This window comes from Lissotriton vulgaris, chromosome 5 (assembly GCF_964263255.1).
Source record: "Lissotriton vulgaris chromosome 5, aLisVul1.2, whole genome shotgun sequence".
Lineage (NCBI taxonomy): Eukaryota > Metazoa > Chordata > Amphibia > Caudata > Salamandridae > Lissotriton > Lissotriton vulgaris.
Genome location: NC_141693.1, coordinates 1,058,522,327 through 1,058,536,375, shown reverse-complemented (window position 1 = coordinate 1,058,536,375; position 14,049 = coordinate 1,058,522,327). Strand labels below are relative to the sequence as shown.

Sequence of the window (14,049 nt, the reverse complement as noted above, 5' to 3'; positions counted from 1 at the left end):
ATAGCACAATATACAAAGGGCCCCAGGGGTAGACCAAACCATATATGAAGAAAGTGGTATAAGAACCACGACTTGACTAGACACAGTGCCTAGAGCATGTAGAATCGCTGGAACCCCAAGGAACCACCCAAGGTAGTGACACAGGGGACCCATGGGGGACACGTGCAGTGTGAGAAGACAGCCGCGAGCTCCGTTAGCTTCTATGAGGAAAGTCACAGTTGGAATTTTAAAGATAAAGGACACTTAGGAGAGGACTTTGAGCAAATCCCTTTAGTCTTAAGGGGTTCTAGGGCCAACACCCACAGGAGCACCGGAGTACTCGAGTTACCTCATCCAGGGAAGCCGGGTGCATAGGTGTCAAATGGTGTCAAGAATCGTAGTTGATTTAAATGGTGATGTGCCTCAAAGTGCTGCTGCCGAGAAGAGAAGTGTCCGGGAGGATCCAAGCCTGGATCGATGAAGTGAAGAACCTGAAAGCAGAGGGGATATAGTGTGGGTTACTAGGCAGTGACCAGGGCACGATAGACAAATGCCCACCGATGTTGGGTGCTTCAGGTGCGAAGAGGTGAAGCTTGACTCTGCAGCCACCAGGACCAGGAGGCGTCAACGACTACCAGGAGCTGGATTCGAGCTGTCCCACAAAGGATGTTGAGTGCTGCGGCGTCGGTGCTCAGATTGAACACAACAAGCCTTGGCAACAGCAACCCACAGAGGAAGAGAAAAGATGCTTCAGTGCAGACCAGCAAGGTCCAGGGAACTCCCTAAGCAATGGAGAGCCAGGGCACGTCTGGAGCGACCAGGGAAGCCCAATTAAACTTAGAGTTGCCTTCTTAGGGACCCACAGGTCGACGGACCTGGGTTCACAAAGGGACCTCGAGAGAAAACACAAAGGGCCAGCTCACAGTACACTTGTGGAGTGTAGGCCAGCAATATTCGGTGGAATTGCTGCTCGGGGTCAGGGCTACAAGCAACCCGAAGCTCAGCCTCAGGGGTCGCCAGGAAGCTGATGCTTCTGCAAATGGTTGCAGTGCCCAGGGGTTCGGGTTGCAAGGTCTCAATGAGGGGTACAGGCCTTACACTTGCTGAGCACACAGATCGACCTCCGAGACCATGGTAACCCACCTCCTGTGTTGCAAACTTCTTCGGAGGCCTCTGGAGCTTCGGAGATGCAAACCCGTCAGATGAGTCTTTGGTGCCTGCCAAGTAGGAGAGTAATTCCTTTACTCCAAGGAAGATTAGTCAGTCATCTTGTGCCTTGTGGATCATTGAAGTTCCAGGATTATATATCAGAGTTTAGTCCAGGTAAATCTAAAGTCCTGTAGTCCGGGGTTACTACTTTATACCCAAGGAAGGGGTGAACCAAACTCTCGGGACCCACCTATGGGAGGGTCAGGAAAGAGAGGTAGCTCCTCGGTTCTCTGAAGGCTAGCAGCTGGTCTCGCATCACACAACTGCTGCCCGATGTCCATATCTCCAGACAGTCCCAAACTTCTTGGGGCATCTCTCAAAGAAGTGAGACTTGTTGGCATGTAGGACTTTTAGTTTTGCAGGGATTAAGAGCATGTATGTGTAGGAAGCTGGGTCTTTATAGAGTATACCAAAAAGATGTATGCTGTTTAAAGAGTCCAGGTATCCCTTATGAGCGGAGAGGGGCTTGCTCTAGCAATCACAAGGTGCTCTCTCTAGGATAGTGTGGTCAAGCAGCCTTAGGCTCTTCAGAGTGAAGTGTTAGTCATTTGTTACACACACACAGCCATAAATAATGCACACACTCAAAAAGGATATCAACACTAATTTAGAAAAATAATATGTATTTAACAAGAACTTCGGAATTGGATAAGTACTTTGTTTTGAGATATCACAGTCTTGAAAGTATACAGAATTAATAATGTAGAAGAATAAATCAATGGTAACAGTTCATAAGAGGTTGCATGTAAGGACGGGGGGACAGGTGTCAGTTTGGGCGAACCCACGGAGGGGCCTTCAATCTTTGATAGTCTCGGGCACGCAGAGATTCCGCTGGCCCACTGGAACACGGGCTGGGGGCTCATGTGCTGTGCTTCTTTCTGCAGCCGGGTCGCACTATGGAAGGCACCCCAGTTTTTTGGTTGCCTGCAAAAATCAGATTGCAGGCAGGGCCTGGGGGACTAGTCTGGCCATACACCAAGGTGGGTTCAGCTGTGGAGGGTCTCAGGACCCGTGGGCATTGTTGGTCAACTACTCTGGCTGTGGGGCTTAGGTGCAGTTGTGTCTTCAGGTGTCCGGTGGAGCCCTCTCGGGAGAGGGGGGCTCAACATTTTAGGGGGGGACCTAAATACTCAATTTAGGGGCGTTAAGGGGAATGAAGGGTAGTAGCCAATGAGCTTCTTACCCCTGTGGACACTACACCACCTTGATGACCAGTTCCTGTGGGGAGTGGGCATCACCCTGTCCCAGAGTTGCTAATTTCATCACAACCAAGATAGTGAAATCATAATTTTAGTTTGGACTTCAAGTAGCTGACCCTAAGGGTGTGTGACTAGCCTGAAGGTGCAGCAAGCCTCCATGCACAGCCTGTTATGGTGCCAACTGGGCTTCAGGGCAGCGGGTGGCATCCTCCAGGTCTGTGGGAAGACAGGCTTGCATATCAAAGGTGGTGTGCTCTTTGTAGCTCCCTGCCTTGATAGATTAATTTACTAGCCTTCCTGCTGGAAAAAGTGTAAACACCACCTTCCAGAGCAGAGCTCCCACCTCCTAGGGGGTCAGAAACAAGTCTGTGGTGGCAGACTGGACAGGGCTAGTTAGCTGGCACACTAGCGGACTAGTAGGGTTCAGGGGGGTACCTTTAAAGTACCCTCTGTGAACAGGTATTAATAAATCAATCACTGAAAACAGTGTAGGTTTATTAATATGCAGTGTTTGATACCAAACACCTTATGTTTCAGTAAAACCATTACATAGTGAGTAACTCGTTTTGACCAATACCCAGTACATACCTTAAGATGGCTTTCCTGTTCACTTGCAATAGCTAGTAATGTAACTTAAAATCACATGAGCCTATCTGCTCAGGCAGATATGTCCTCACATAACAGATAATGCACCCTGCCTTGGGGCTCAAAGGTCTGCTGTAGGGGTAACGCACAAGTTACTTACCTTCGGTAACGATCGATCTGTAAGAAACAGTATTTAGTATTAGATTCCTTACCATAGAATATCCCCAGGCGTCAGACTGGATCCGGAAACGTTTGCGTAGCAGTACCCCTGCGCGTCAGTAGGCGTCGTCTGCGGCTCCTCTTCCGTCGTCGGCGCCGGGATGACGTCTCCGGAGTACTTAAACGCTGCCCTCGCGTGCCGACGTCAGTTCTTATACACAGCTTTTCGTCGCCAGAAACGCAGAGCCATGATAAAAACCAACACTGGTGCCATGAAACTTTGGGCCTGAAAGAGGATGAACTTAACCCTAGATATCGGTTCGCAGAACTGGGAGGATGGGTGGGGCGGTAAGGAATCTAATACTAACTACTGTTTCTTACAGATATATCATTACCGAAGGTAAGTAACTTGTGCATCTGAAAGAAACAGGTTAGTATTAGATTCCTTACCTTAGAATAGATACCCCAGCAATACCAACCCCGGTGGTGGGTCTGCGAACCAATAAACACACCAGAAAGTCCTGGAGGTCGGAACGGCCAAAGAAGCCATCCCTCTGGACTTGGCTGTCCAGGCAGTAGTGTCTTGCGAACGTGTGCAGCGAGGCCCACGTAGCTGCCTGACAGATGTCCTGCGATGGGACTCCCCGGCCCAGGGCAGTAGTAGCCGCCGTGGCCCGAGTGGAATGGGCCCTCAGCCCAACAGGAGGTTCCTTCTTAGCTAAAGAGTAGCATGCCTTGATACACAAGACGACCCACCGAGAGATAGTCCGTTTCTGCACCGCCCGTGCCTTCTTAGCGCCCACGTAACCAACAAAGAGTTGGTCATCCACCCGGAACTGGCGTGTGCCATCCAAATAAAAAGAGAGCGCACGTTTTGGGTCCAGACGGTGGAGCCGCTCTTCCTCTTTAGAGGGATGCGGAGGCTGAAAGAATTAGGGCAAGGTGATGGGCTGCCCGATGTGGAAGGCCGTGACTACCTTGGGCAGGAAGGAGGCTCTTGTCCGCAACACAACCTTGTCCGGATGGACAGAAAGGAAGAGAGGCTTGGATGAAAGAGCCTGGAACTCATTCACTCTCCTGGCAGAGGTGATGGCAACCAGGAAAGCAGTCTTAAGGGTAAGAAGACGTAGAGGACAGTTATGAAGTGGCTTCAAGGGAGCGCACATCAAGAAAAGTAAGTACAAGGTTCAAGTCCCACTGAGGCATCACGAAAGGAACAGGGGGGAACATATGAGGGATGCCCTACAAGAACCTATTAACAACCGGGGACTTAATCAAGGAAGGCTGATCAGGTAGCCTTAAGAAGGCGGAAAGGGCAGAAAGGTAGCCCTTGATAGTGCCCAGAGCAGAGCCCTGCTGTGCAAGAGAAAGAAGGAAGAGGAGAACCTTAGAAAGAGGGGCAGAAAGGGGATCCACAGCCTTTGCTGTGCACCATGCCACAAATCTGTTCCACTTGCAGGCGTATACCGACTTTGTGGAGGGACGCCTGGCTGCCAGAATTACATCACAAACTTCAGGAGGCAAGTCAAATGGCCTCAACTGTCGCCGCTCAATCTCCAAGCATGGAGGTGGAGACTGGACAGGTTCGGGTGGAGGACCGTCCCCTGCTGCTGCGACAGAAGGTCCTCCTGAAGAGGCAGACGAATCGGGGGGGGGGGGAGGGGGGGGAAATCGACAGACATGCTGAGTAGCTCGGGATACCAGTATCTTCGTGCCCAGTCCGGAGCCACAAGGATAACTTGGGCCTGGTCGCGTCTGACCTTCGTCAGCACTCTGGGCAGAAGTGGTATAGGCGGAAAGGCGTACAACAGACCGCAGCTCCACTCGCGACGAAAAGCGTCTCCGAGCGAGTGCTGCCTTGGAAATTCCAATGCGCAGAACTGATGACATTGCTCGTTCTCTTCTGTGGCGAATGGATCTAACCAAGGCTCTCCCCACTGCTGAAAGAGGCCTTGCGCCACGTCAGAGTTCAGACGCCATTCGTGATCCATCATGCACCGACAGCTGAGTTTGTCCGCCCTAGCGTTTAGGGAACACGCCAGGTGTTGAACCACCAGGGTCACGCCCTGATGTTCCAGCCACTGCCAGAGGCGCAGGGCCTCCTGGCATAGGGTCCATGACCCCACCCGCCCTGTTTGTTGCAGTACCACACGGCGGTGGTGTTGTCCGTGAACACCTGCACCACACTCCCCCGGACAGATGGGAGGAATGCCTTCAGTGCAAGCCGGATCGCCCACAGCTCCAGAAAGTTGATGTGGAGCCAGGACTCCGCCGGAGACCAGAGGCCTCTGATCTCCGCCTCTCCCATGTGGCCCCCCCAGCCCAGGAGGGATGCATCCGTCACAACTACGTGCTCTGGTTGGGGTAGGGAGAGGGATCTGCCGCTAACCCAATCGCAGTCCGTGAGCCACCACTGCAACTGTCTTGCAGTGCCCTCCGAGATCAAGACATGGTCGGACAAGTTGCCCTGATGCTGGGCCCACTGAAACTTAAAGGTCCCATTGCAGAGGCCGCATCCACCACCTGGCGTGATACACCAGAAGGATGCAGGAGGTCATCAGCCCCAGAAGCCGCAGCGTCAACCTGACCGAGACTCTAGGTAACGGCTGAAAGATCGGAATCAGAGAATATCTCGAACCCGCTGCTCGCGAGGATAAACCCGAAACTGCGCCGAGTCCAGAACCGCTCCGATGAAGAGGAACTTCTGAGAGGGACACAGGTGTGACTTCGGCACATTGATGGAGAACCCCAGCAGGTGCAGGAGGTGGCTGACTACTGTCTGGGGCGAGCCCGCCTTCAACAACCAGTTGTTAAGGTAGGGGAAGACTGAAAACCCCTATCTGCGCAGATGAGCTGCGACCACCGCCATCACCTTCATGAACACCAGTGGGGCGCTGGTAAGGCCGAAGGGGAGCACGGAAAACTGAAAGTACTCGTGGCCTACCATGAACCGCAGGTAACGCCGGTGGGCCGGCAGAACGGGGATATGAAAATAGGCGTCCTGCAAGTCCAATACTACCATCCAGTCTCCTGGGTCCAGGGCAGCTAAGACCTGAGCTGCATCTTGAACTTCTCCTGCCGGAGGAAGCCGTTGACGTTCCGCAGGTCCAAGATAGGGCATAGGCCCCCTTTGCCCTTCGTGGGTACCAGAAAGTAGTGGGAGTAACAACCACACCCTACTTCTGTCCCAGGAAAGCGCTCGATGGCCCCCTTGGCCAAGAGGGCCGTAACTTCCTCTCATAAAAATTTCAAGTGATCCCCCGACACGCGGTGGTACTGCGGTGGCATGGCTGGAGGGGTCGCCTCGAAGGGGAGGGAGTAGACCCTTCGGACGATTTGCAGCACCCACCTGTCCGATGTGGCAGTGCTCCAGTGGAGGTGGTGATGGCGAACCCTGCCCCCCCACTGGCGTCACATGGGCCTGAAAGCTCGGACTAGGAAGGTTTTGAGGCAGATGCTGCAGGAACAGGTGTTTCCACGTCCGCCACCGCACTGGACGGTAATCTGCAGCCCCTGGCTGGCAGGACGTGTGGGGGTGCCCCTTCCTTGGCCACGAAAGGAGCGAAAGGCAGCCGTTTTCTGGTGCGGGGCCGAGAGGCCCAAGGACTTGGCTGTAGCCCTGGAGTCCTTAAAGCGCTCAAGCGCATGGTCTGCCTTGTCGCCAAAGAGGCGACGGCCATCAAACGGCATGTCCATAAGGGTTTTTTGGACATCAGCTGAAAAGTTGGCGGACCTCAACCAGGAATGGCGACGAATCGCCACCGTCGCTGCCATCGCTCTGCCAAGTGAGTTTGTGGTATGCCGCATCTCGACCCTCCGCAAGGGCTTGGGCGAGTTTAGTCCGGACCTTCTCCGGACATTTAGGCAGCAGGTCCGCGACCGTATCCCACAGAGATTGGGTTTAACGGCCCAAGAGGCACGCAGTGTTGACTGACCGCAACCCTAAACTCAGGGAGGAGAATACCTTTATCCCGTATTGCTCGTACCTCTTGGATTCCCGATCGGGGGGAGCCGTCGGGAATGCGGTCTGGGAGTTAGAGGCCTGGATGACCAGGCTCTCGGAGGTGGGGTGGGTGGACAGGAAGCAAGAGTCGCCCGGAGCCGGGCGGTGGCGTCTGGCCACATTCCTATCTACAGGCTGACCTGTAGAGGGCTTGGACCAAGTGCCCAGAAGATGGTCGGACAAGGCCTCATTAAACGGCAGCAGAGGCTCGGCGGAGCTTGCCTGCGGTTTAAGGACCTCAGTGAGGAGGTTAGTCCTCACGGCCGCGACAGGGAGCTCCAGGCCCAAGGCCTTGCCCGCCTTCGTCAGCACCACACTATAGGCAGCCCCCTCCGTAGCCACGGAACGAGGGGAGACAAAACCAGTGTCTGGCGAGGTGTCTAGACCACTGTCCTCCGCTAGCTCACCTGTCCAGTCCTGATAAGACTTGCACCCATGTGCCAAAGGGTCCTCAGACCCCTCCCAATCCCCCTCGCCACCCATCTCCTGAAACTCAGGAAAAAGGATGGGGCTGGGTCATAGAAGTAGATATCTCCCATCGTCGTCGAGAGCGGCGCCGTTCCGGCGCCGGACTCTAATCGAGGGAGGGATCGGGGACGGCGCCGCCCAGAGGAGACACCCTGGGGGGTGACACCCTGGGGGCCGGCGTCGGCAAGGTCGTAAGGTCGACCGGCGACGACCCGCATCCGGATCCCGTGGAGGCCCGTGGCGCCGGGACCGAAGTCACTGGCGGCGTCTGGGCCTAAGCACCCGTGGCGTCGGGCCTAAGCACCCGACGGCGTCGGGCCGAAGCACCCGACACGCTGGGGCCCCCAGTCGGGGCTGCTGGCCCCGAAGGCGCCGCGGAGCCGGACGGAGGAGTGAGCGACCTCATGGCTGTGAGGAAGGCCTCGATCTCCTCCGGCGTCACGTTCTGCCCAGAGACCAACGGGTATGAAGCAGGCTGCGAAGCCCGCGGCTCCGGCGGTGTTGCCCGAACCCCCAGCCGTGTCACATGAGCGTGGGGGTAGTCGGAAGAGCGGTGACTTCTCTTCGACTTCATGTGCTTACCTGAGGACTTCGAGCCCGAAGACAGAGGACGACTCTCGGAGTTATGGTGGCTCTGACCCCGCGACCGGTCCCTCGATCTCCTCGCGGACCGGGACCTCGAGCGGCGCGGGGCCGACAGCCAGAGTTCGAGTCGCTTGCGGGACTGCTCCCGTCTAGCTTTGGACGTCAGGGCCCGGCAGTCGGAGCAGGCCTTGTCGTCGTGGTAGAGGCCCAGGCAATGAAGACACCGGCGATGGGGGTCGGTAAACGACATCAGTCGGTCACAGTCGGCGCAGGGTTTGAACCCAGGCATCCCTACCGGCACCGTTGGAGTCGTTAGACTTCGAAAAAAATGATCGAAAAAGTTTAGTCAAAAATTGACTAAGGGTACCACTTTTTCCAGATCGGCGCTTGCTGCGCGGAAAAAAGAAGAACTGACGTCAGTGCGCGAGGGCGGCGTCTAAGTACTCCGGCGACATCATCCCAGCGCCAACGAACGAAGACGACGGACGCGGAGCCGCAGACGACGCCTACCGACGCACAGGGGTACTGCTACGCAAATGTTTCCAGATCCAGTCTGACGCCTGGGGATATTCTAAGGTAAGGAACTAATACTTACCTGTTTCTTTCAGATTTACTTATATTAAATGCATTGACTTTGGCATGGCACACATGCCAAATCCTGTTTTTAATTCATGGCTTGCACAATGTCATGCAGCCTGAAGAGTGACCCTCTGCAGTACCTAGGCTCTAGGTACCAGGGGTACTATTTAATAGGGACTAACAGGTGGTATAAGGTCCTCTGCCAAGTGTCTTACATTTAGACATCACCTTGTTTTAAGGAAAAAGCACTGGCATTACGGTCTGGTTAGCAGGCCACAGAGCACTGTCAGAGTTAAAAACCACCATAAAGTAGCTAAAAGGGGTCAGAAAGTGTGAGAAGAGGTGGGGGTAGGAGGAACTACAACAAAAAACCCAGTTTCCTATAGTATATTAGCTGCATTGCCCTCAGTTTCTGCTTAACTTCCCCAAAAGATCTCCACAGTTGTTGCACGTTTAGTATGTAGACGGGGTAAATACTGACTCGAGCCCCCTCCAGGCTGAGATCCTGCCGGAACAGGAAGTGGCAGAGGGTTGCATCCCTGTTGGCGTAGTTGAGGAAACAATCATGGCCCTAGGTACCACCCCGGACCGCAGTCGTGGCGCCAGCACCTGGTGTTCTCGTTCAATTATAAAACAAGCCGATGTGTCTGCCTGGCCCAGGACCTGAACCAAGCAGCCAGACAGGACTCAGGCTGTGCTCCCTATGACCTCTCATGGACTACAAACCGGAGGTGGTTTCTCTTCAATCTACCCTCTACGTCCTCAAGCCTCACATCCAGCTGGCTCAACATCTCCTTCAGTTGGGCCACTCCGATTGATTGTGTGTATCATGTCCTCTGTGGTTGAAACACAAGTTTAGTTTTTTCTGTAACCACGTCTGCTATTTTCTGGAGATTGTAGCATAGAAGTGCCACCTCAGCCCTAACACCACCTATTTCCATCTCCAGTGATTTCCAAATGTTGCAGAAGGCCTGTTAAATTTGTCCCGTGGATGTCTGGTCTTGGGAGGTCCCCGGGTGGTCCCATTGAGTCTCAATTGCCAGGACAGTAGGTGAATCTTTGAAAATGTATTAATCTGCTGTTGACCCCACAGCCAGCATTTTCCCCATGGGGGCAACCGAAGTACCAGGGGAACCTTGGCCCTTGAGAAACCGTGTCAGCAGAGGGTGTGAATACAGGGTCAAGTTGGGCCCTTCAACAGTTAGACGTGGCACAGTACCTTTACGATCCCCAGGAGGGAAGAGCTTCGAAGCACCATTGGTAAAATCAAATTGAGTGTCTTAGGATACACAGGCCCGGGTATTCACATCCCCGGGGTTTTGCAGTCTGGTGGGAGAGTGCTCAGCCCTCGCTATCCCCAGGAGGCCAGGACTCTGGCTCTGCCCGCAGGGGGCCTTCAATGGCCTGCTTGGTCCATCCCCAGGCTCGGAAAGCAGCAATCGGGAGCACCATCAGTTCTCTCCGGCTCCCATCAGAGAGAGACAGTCATTGTGAAGCCCTTCCTTCCACACCTGCCTCAAAGTCCTCTCCAGGCCAGGCCGTGGCATCAGATCAGAAGTTATAAGATTCAACTTTGAAGTCAGTGCTCAGCGGAGCTTCTGTAAAGCATGCCCACAACTTCTATGCTCAGCCACATCCCCCCCTCTAGTCTGCTTTTAAAATGATGAAGTATACAGATATAATCACTCAGAGTCTGCTCTCTCGCTCTGTTGCTAACTTCTAAAGTAGAGCTTATACCACCTCAAATAGTAAGGGAATTTTGTAAACTGAGTCCATTTGAAGCAATAACAGTATCTTATAAGAGAGAGAACCCACAGGAATTAGTATTTTTTTCACTCAAGTTTCTGAATATCCTCTCAAACATTCCATGACCAGGAAAGTATGGTTGAGAGGAAAAAACACCTTAGTGCCTTCTGAAGAGCCAACTGGACCTTTCCCACAGCCTCCTGTCCTCACAATCTGGAGATGGTCCACTTTTAGTCTTGGGATTTTATGGAGGTTTCCTTGATGTGGCTACAATTCCAGAGTCTGGATATGGCCCTTCATAGCAGGTTCAAAAGGAAACCTGAGATTTTCTACCAATTGTTGGGATAAAAGTTTTTTCATTTTCTGGGCATTAAAAGTCTCTAGGCCTTGCTGAATGACACTTGCTAGCATCACCAGATGTTTGCTTCTCTATTGTAAAGGGGCTTTCCAGCTACAGTACAAAAACTGGAATCTTCCTGCTCTTCTTCCATTTCGGCATTTTTGTGGCCACATCTCTGTGCGGATGCAGAGTGGACCAACTTTGAATGTTTTTGTTATACTTTAGGACAAAAAAATAAATAAAAGATGACTGTGCAAGCATGGCTGTTACTCTTTGAATGTGTTTTGCTGTTAAGTATAACAAAAACCATACAAAGATGCCCCCCAAGCTTGTCAACTCTGAAAGGTTTGTAATACACTGTACGACAAGACAATGTGCAACCTTCCTAATATGTTTTTTGCCATAAACTGTGCCTAAGCAAACAAATATTGGCAAGGCCAATAGCTCTACAGGCACTTCTTAAAAGCAAGGCCCATTGGTTTCATATATTTATTTTAACTTTAAAAAAGTTTCTGGATCCGAAAGTAACAACAAGCATTAACAATGCAATGGTCTCTGCATTATTAAAGGTAGAGCTATTGGCATTGCTCATGACTTTTTTTTTAAAATCATAAATAAATAGCATTGTCATTTACATTGCCAATAGCTTAAATCGCTCGCATATGCATGACCTATTGCATTTACACTCACATAGAGCCACCCACACACACAGAGCCACCTACACAGAGACACCCTCACACACACAGAGCCACACACACAAAGCCACACACACACACAGAGCCACACACACAAAGCCACACACACACACACACACACACACAGACAGAGCCACACACACACACACAGACAGAGCCACACACACACACACACACAGACAGAGCCACACACACACACAGACAGAGCCACACACACACACACACAGACAGAGCCACACACACACACACAGACAGAGCCGCACACACAGACAGAGCCGCACACACAGACAGAGCCGCACACACAGAGACAGAGCCACACACAGACAGAGACAGACCGAGACACACACACAGAGACACACACACACACACACACAGACAGACAGAGCCACACACACACACACAGACACACATACACAGACAGACAGAGCCACACACACACACACACACACACAGAGCCACACACAAACACACACACAGACAGAGCCACACACACACAGACAGAGCCACACACATTCCACTACAAGGCCATCACAGTTACTGAACTGAGCCCTGAGGCTTTCAAAGTCTGCAGAAATTGATTCATTACAATACGAGTGCAAGGCTGGCTACCTGATAGCGTGCTCAGGGTAGCCGGTTGGGCACAACAGCCCCCTCTTTATTGATGTTCTTATATGGTAACTGTTTATGTTTGAAATCAATAAAAATACATAAAAAAGTCAGTGAGACTGAATAGCATTGGCAATGTTTATCTTTGTTTGTCCAACACTGTGTTCAGTGAATACTAGGACATTTTTCTGAAGGACAGCCATACAGAGCTGGTAGATTTGTGAGCTGGATTCACAAATCTACAATGTAGAGTGGGAAAAACACTAACTCGTCCTAGGGCATGCCTTTTTTATTGGATTTGCAAATCCTCTATGGAAGTAAAGGTCCACATGCCTGTACAATTAGACCTCTTCCTTCCCAGACTGGAACATTTTTTAAATAATATTTCAATACTCCTGAACAGATTTACACCAAACTACGCAAAGGAACTCATGTGTGTAAAGTTTTGTTTATATGCCAAGCTCAGTGCTATTCCGTTCAGCTGCTTTTCTCTATCAAGGATCAGAATATCCTATGGGAGTCACAATATGTCACATTTGAAATGCCCTTTATTTTAAGGATAAGTTTGTTGAATCTGCTCAAAATTATCATGGAAAACTCAAAGTAGGTGTACTTTTTTGGGGTCGCTTTGTGCAAATTAATTGAAGGGAACCATAGTTATTAAGAATAAGTAATGCATTGTCAATGCAAACTGTGACCTAACAATACCTACAGCTGAACTATCGCCTCCTCTGTAACTGATCAGTAATTTTGGAATAATTTTTGATGAAGAAATGTGGTGGTCAAGTTAATCAACCTGCAGCTTACCTTTCATTAAAAAATCCCTCCACCTGACTAACAGGTCGAAGTCAGCTTAGCTCCGGTGATGTTAAACTAGACTAATCCCAAAAACCACCTTACCAGGATGCAAAGGCTCCAAAACCAGGAAGACAGACTTTGCTGATCCTGAGCATATAATACCAGTCTTCAAGGCTCTACCTACTTTCTCCTAGTAGTTGAGAGGATCAAGTTAAGAGTACTCTGCGTCCTCAACAATCTCTGTATGCTGCACAAGGCCTACAAGGGCGGAGGACAAGGAGACATATGAAGATTTATACACCACTATATGCCTAACTTATACTGTGCAGAATGTAGACAGCTAACTGTCCAAAAGAGCATTCAATTGAATCAAACACAATGGAAGGACACTGGGAGTTCAGGGTCCTAAAGTGTTAAGTGCACAGAAGCTGAGTCTGCACTGTGGCACAGTCCTCAATATATGTTTAAGAGGCAGCCTAAACACGGGTCTGTTCTGAGATACTTTCAACTAGTCCACTTGTATTTGGGATCCATGATGAAGAATACTGGGGTAGGCCTCCGACCCTGTCAGTGACAGAACTTAAGCTGCTCTGACTGCTACATCTCGTAGCTCTTCGAAGTAAACAAAAGGCCATATGCAACCCTCCCCAAGTCAAATACATTTAAAGAAGTTCCTTTCTTTAGGGTGGTTATGATATCGGCGGTTGTTTGCTGTGTGCCTTGCACAGCATGAAAGTAAAGTGATTTTTACGTATCTCTCCCCAAAGTCACGTTTCTAGTGACAGGTGCAGTAGCTCACCTTAGACAGGAGCAGCCGCCTACCTGTCCACCTGGCACTCAGTAGTGCCATCCCTCTCTATTCCTCACTATACGCACACCGAGGCCCACTTGAACTCCTCTCTGTAGGAGTAAAACGTATGTCCCGGTCTTCTCGTTGGGCCCAAAACTGGCTTTAATGCAGAGGGATCGGTTCCCGGGGTGGGCAGGATTGGCAGCTCTGTGCTCCATTCAAAATATGTCCTCTCTCCGGAATGGCCCATTCATTCTCAGTATCCCCGCAGTTTATTTCACAGCTTTTGCCGAACAGCAGCCAAGAGG

At 51.3% G+C, this 14,049-nt stretch overlaps 1 protein-coding gene across 1 annotated transcript in view; it reads right to left on the bottom strand.

The window, feature by feature from the left end:
* TAF5 (TATA-box binding protein associated factor 5) overlaps positions 1–14,049 on the bottom strand; it is a 236,777-nt gene that overhangs the window by 35,178 nt on the left and 187,550 nt on the right. The window lies entirely within an intron of this gene.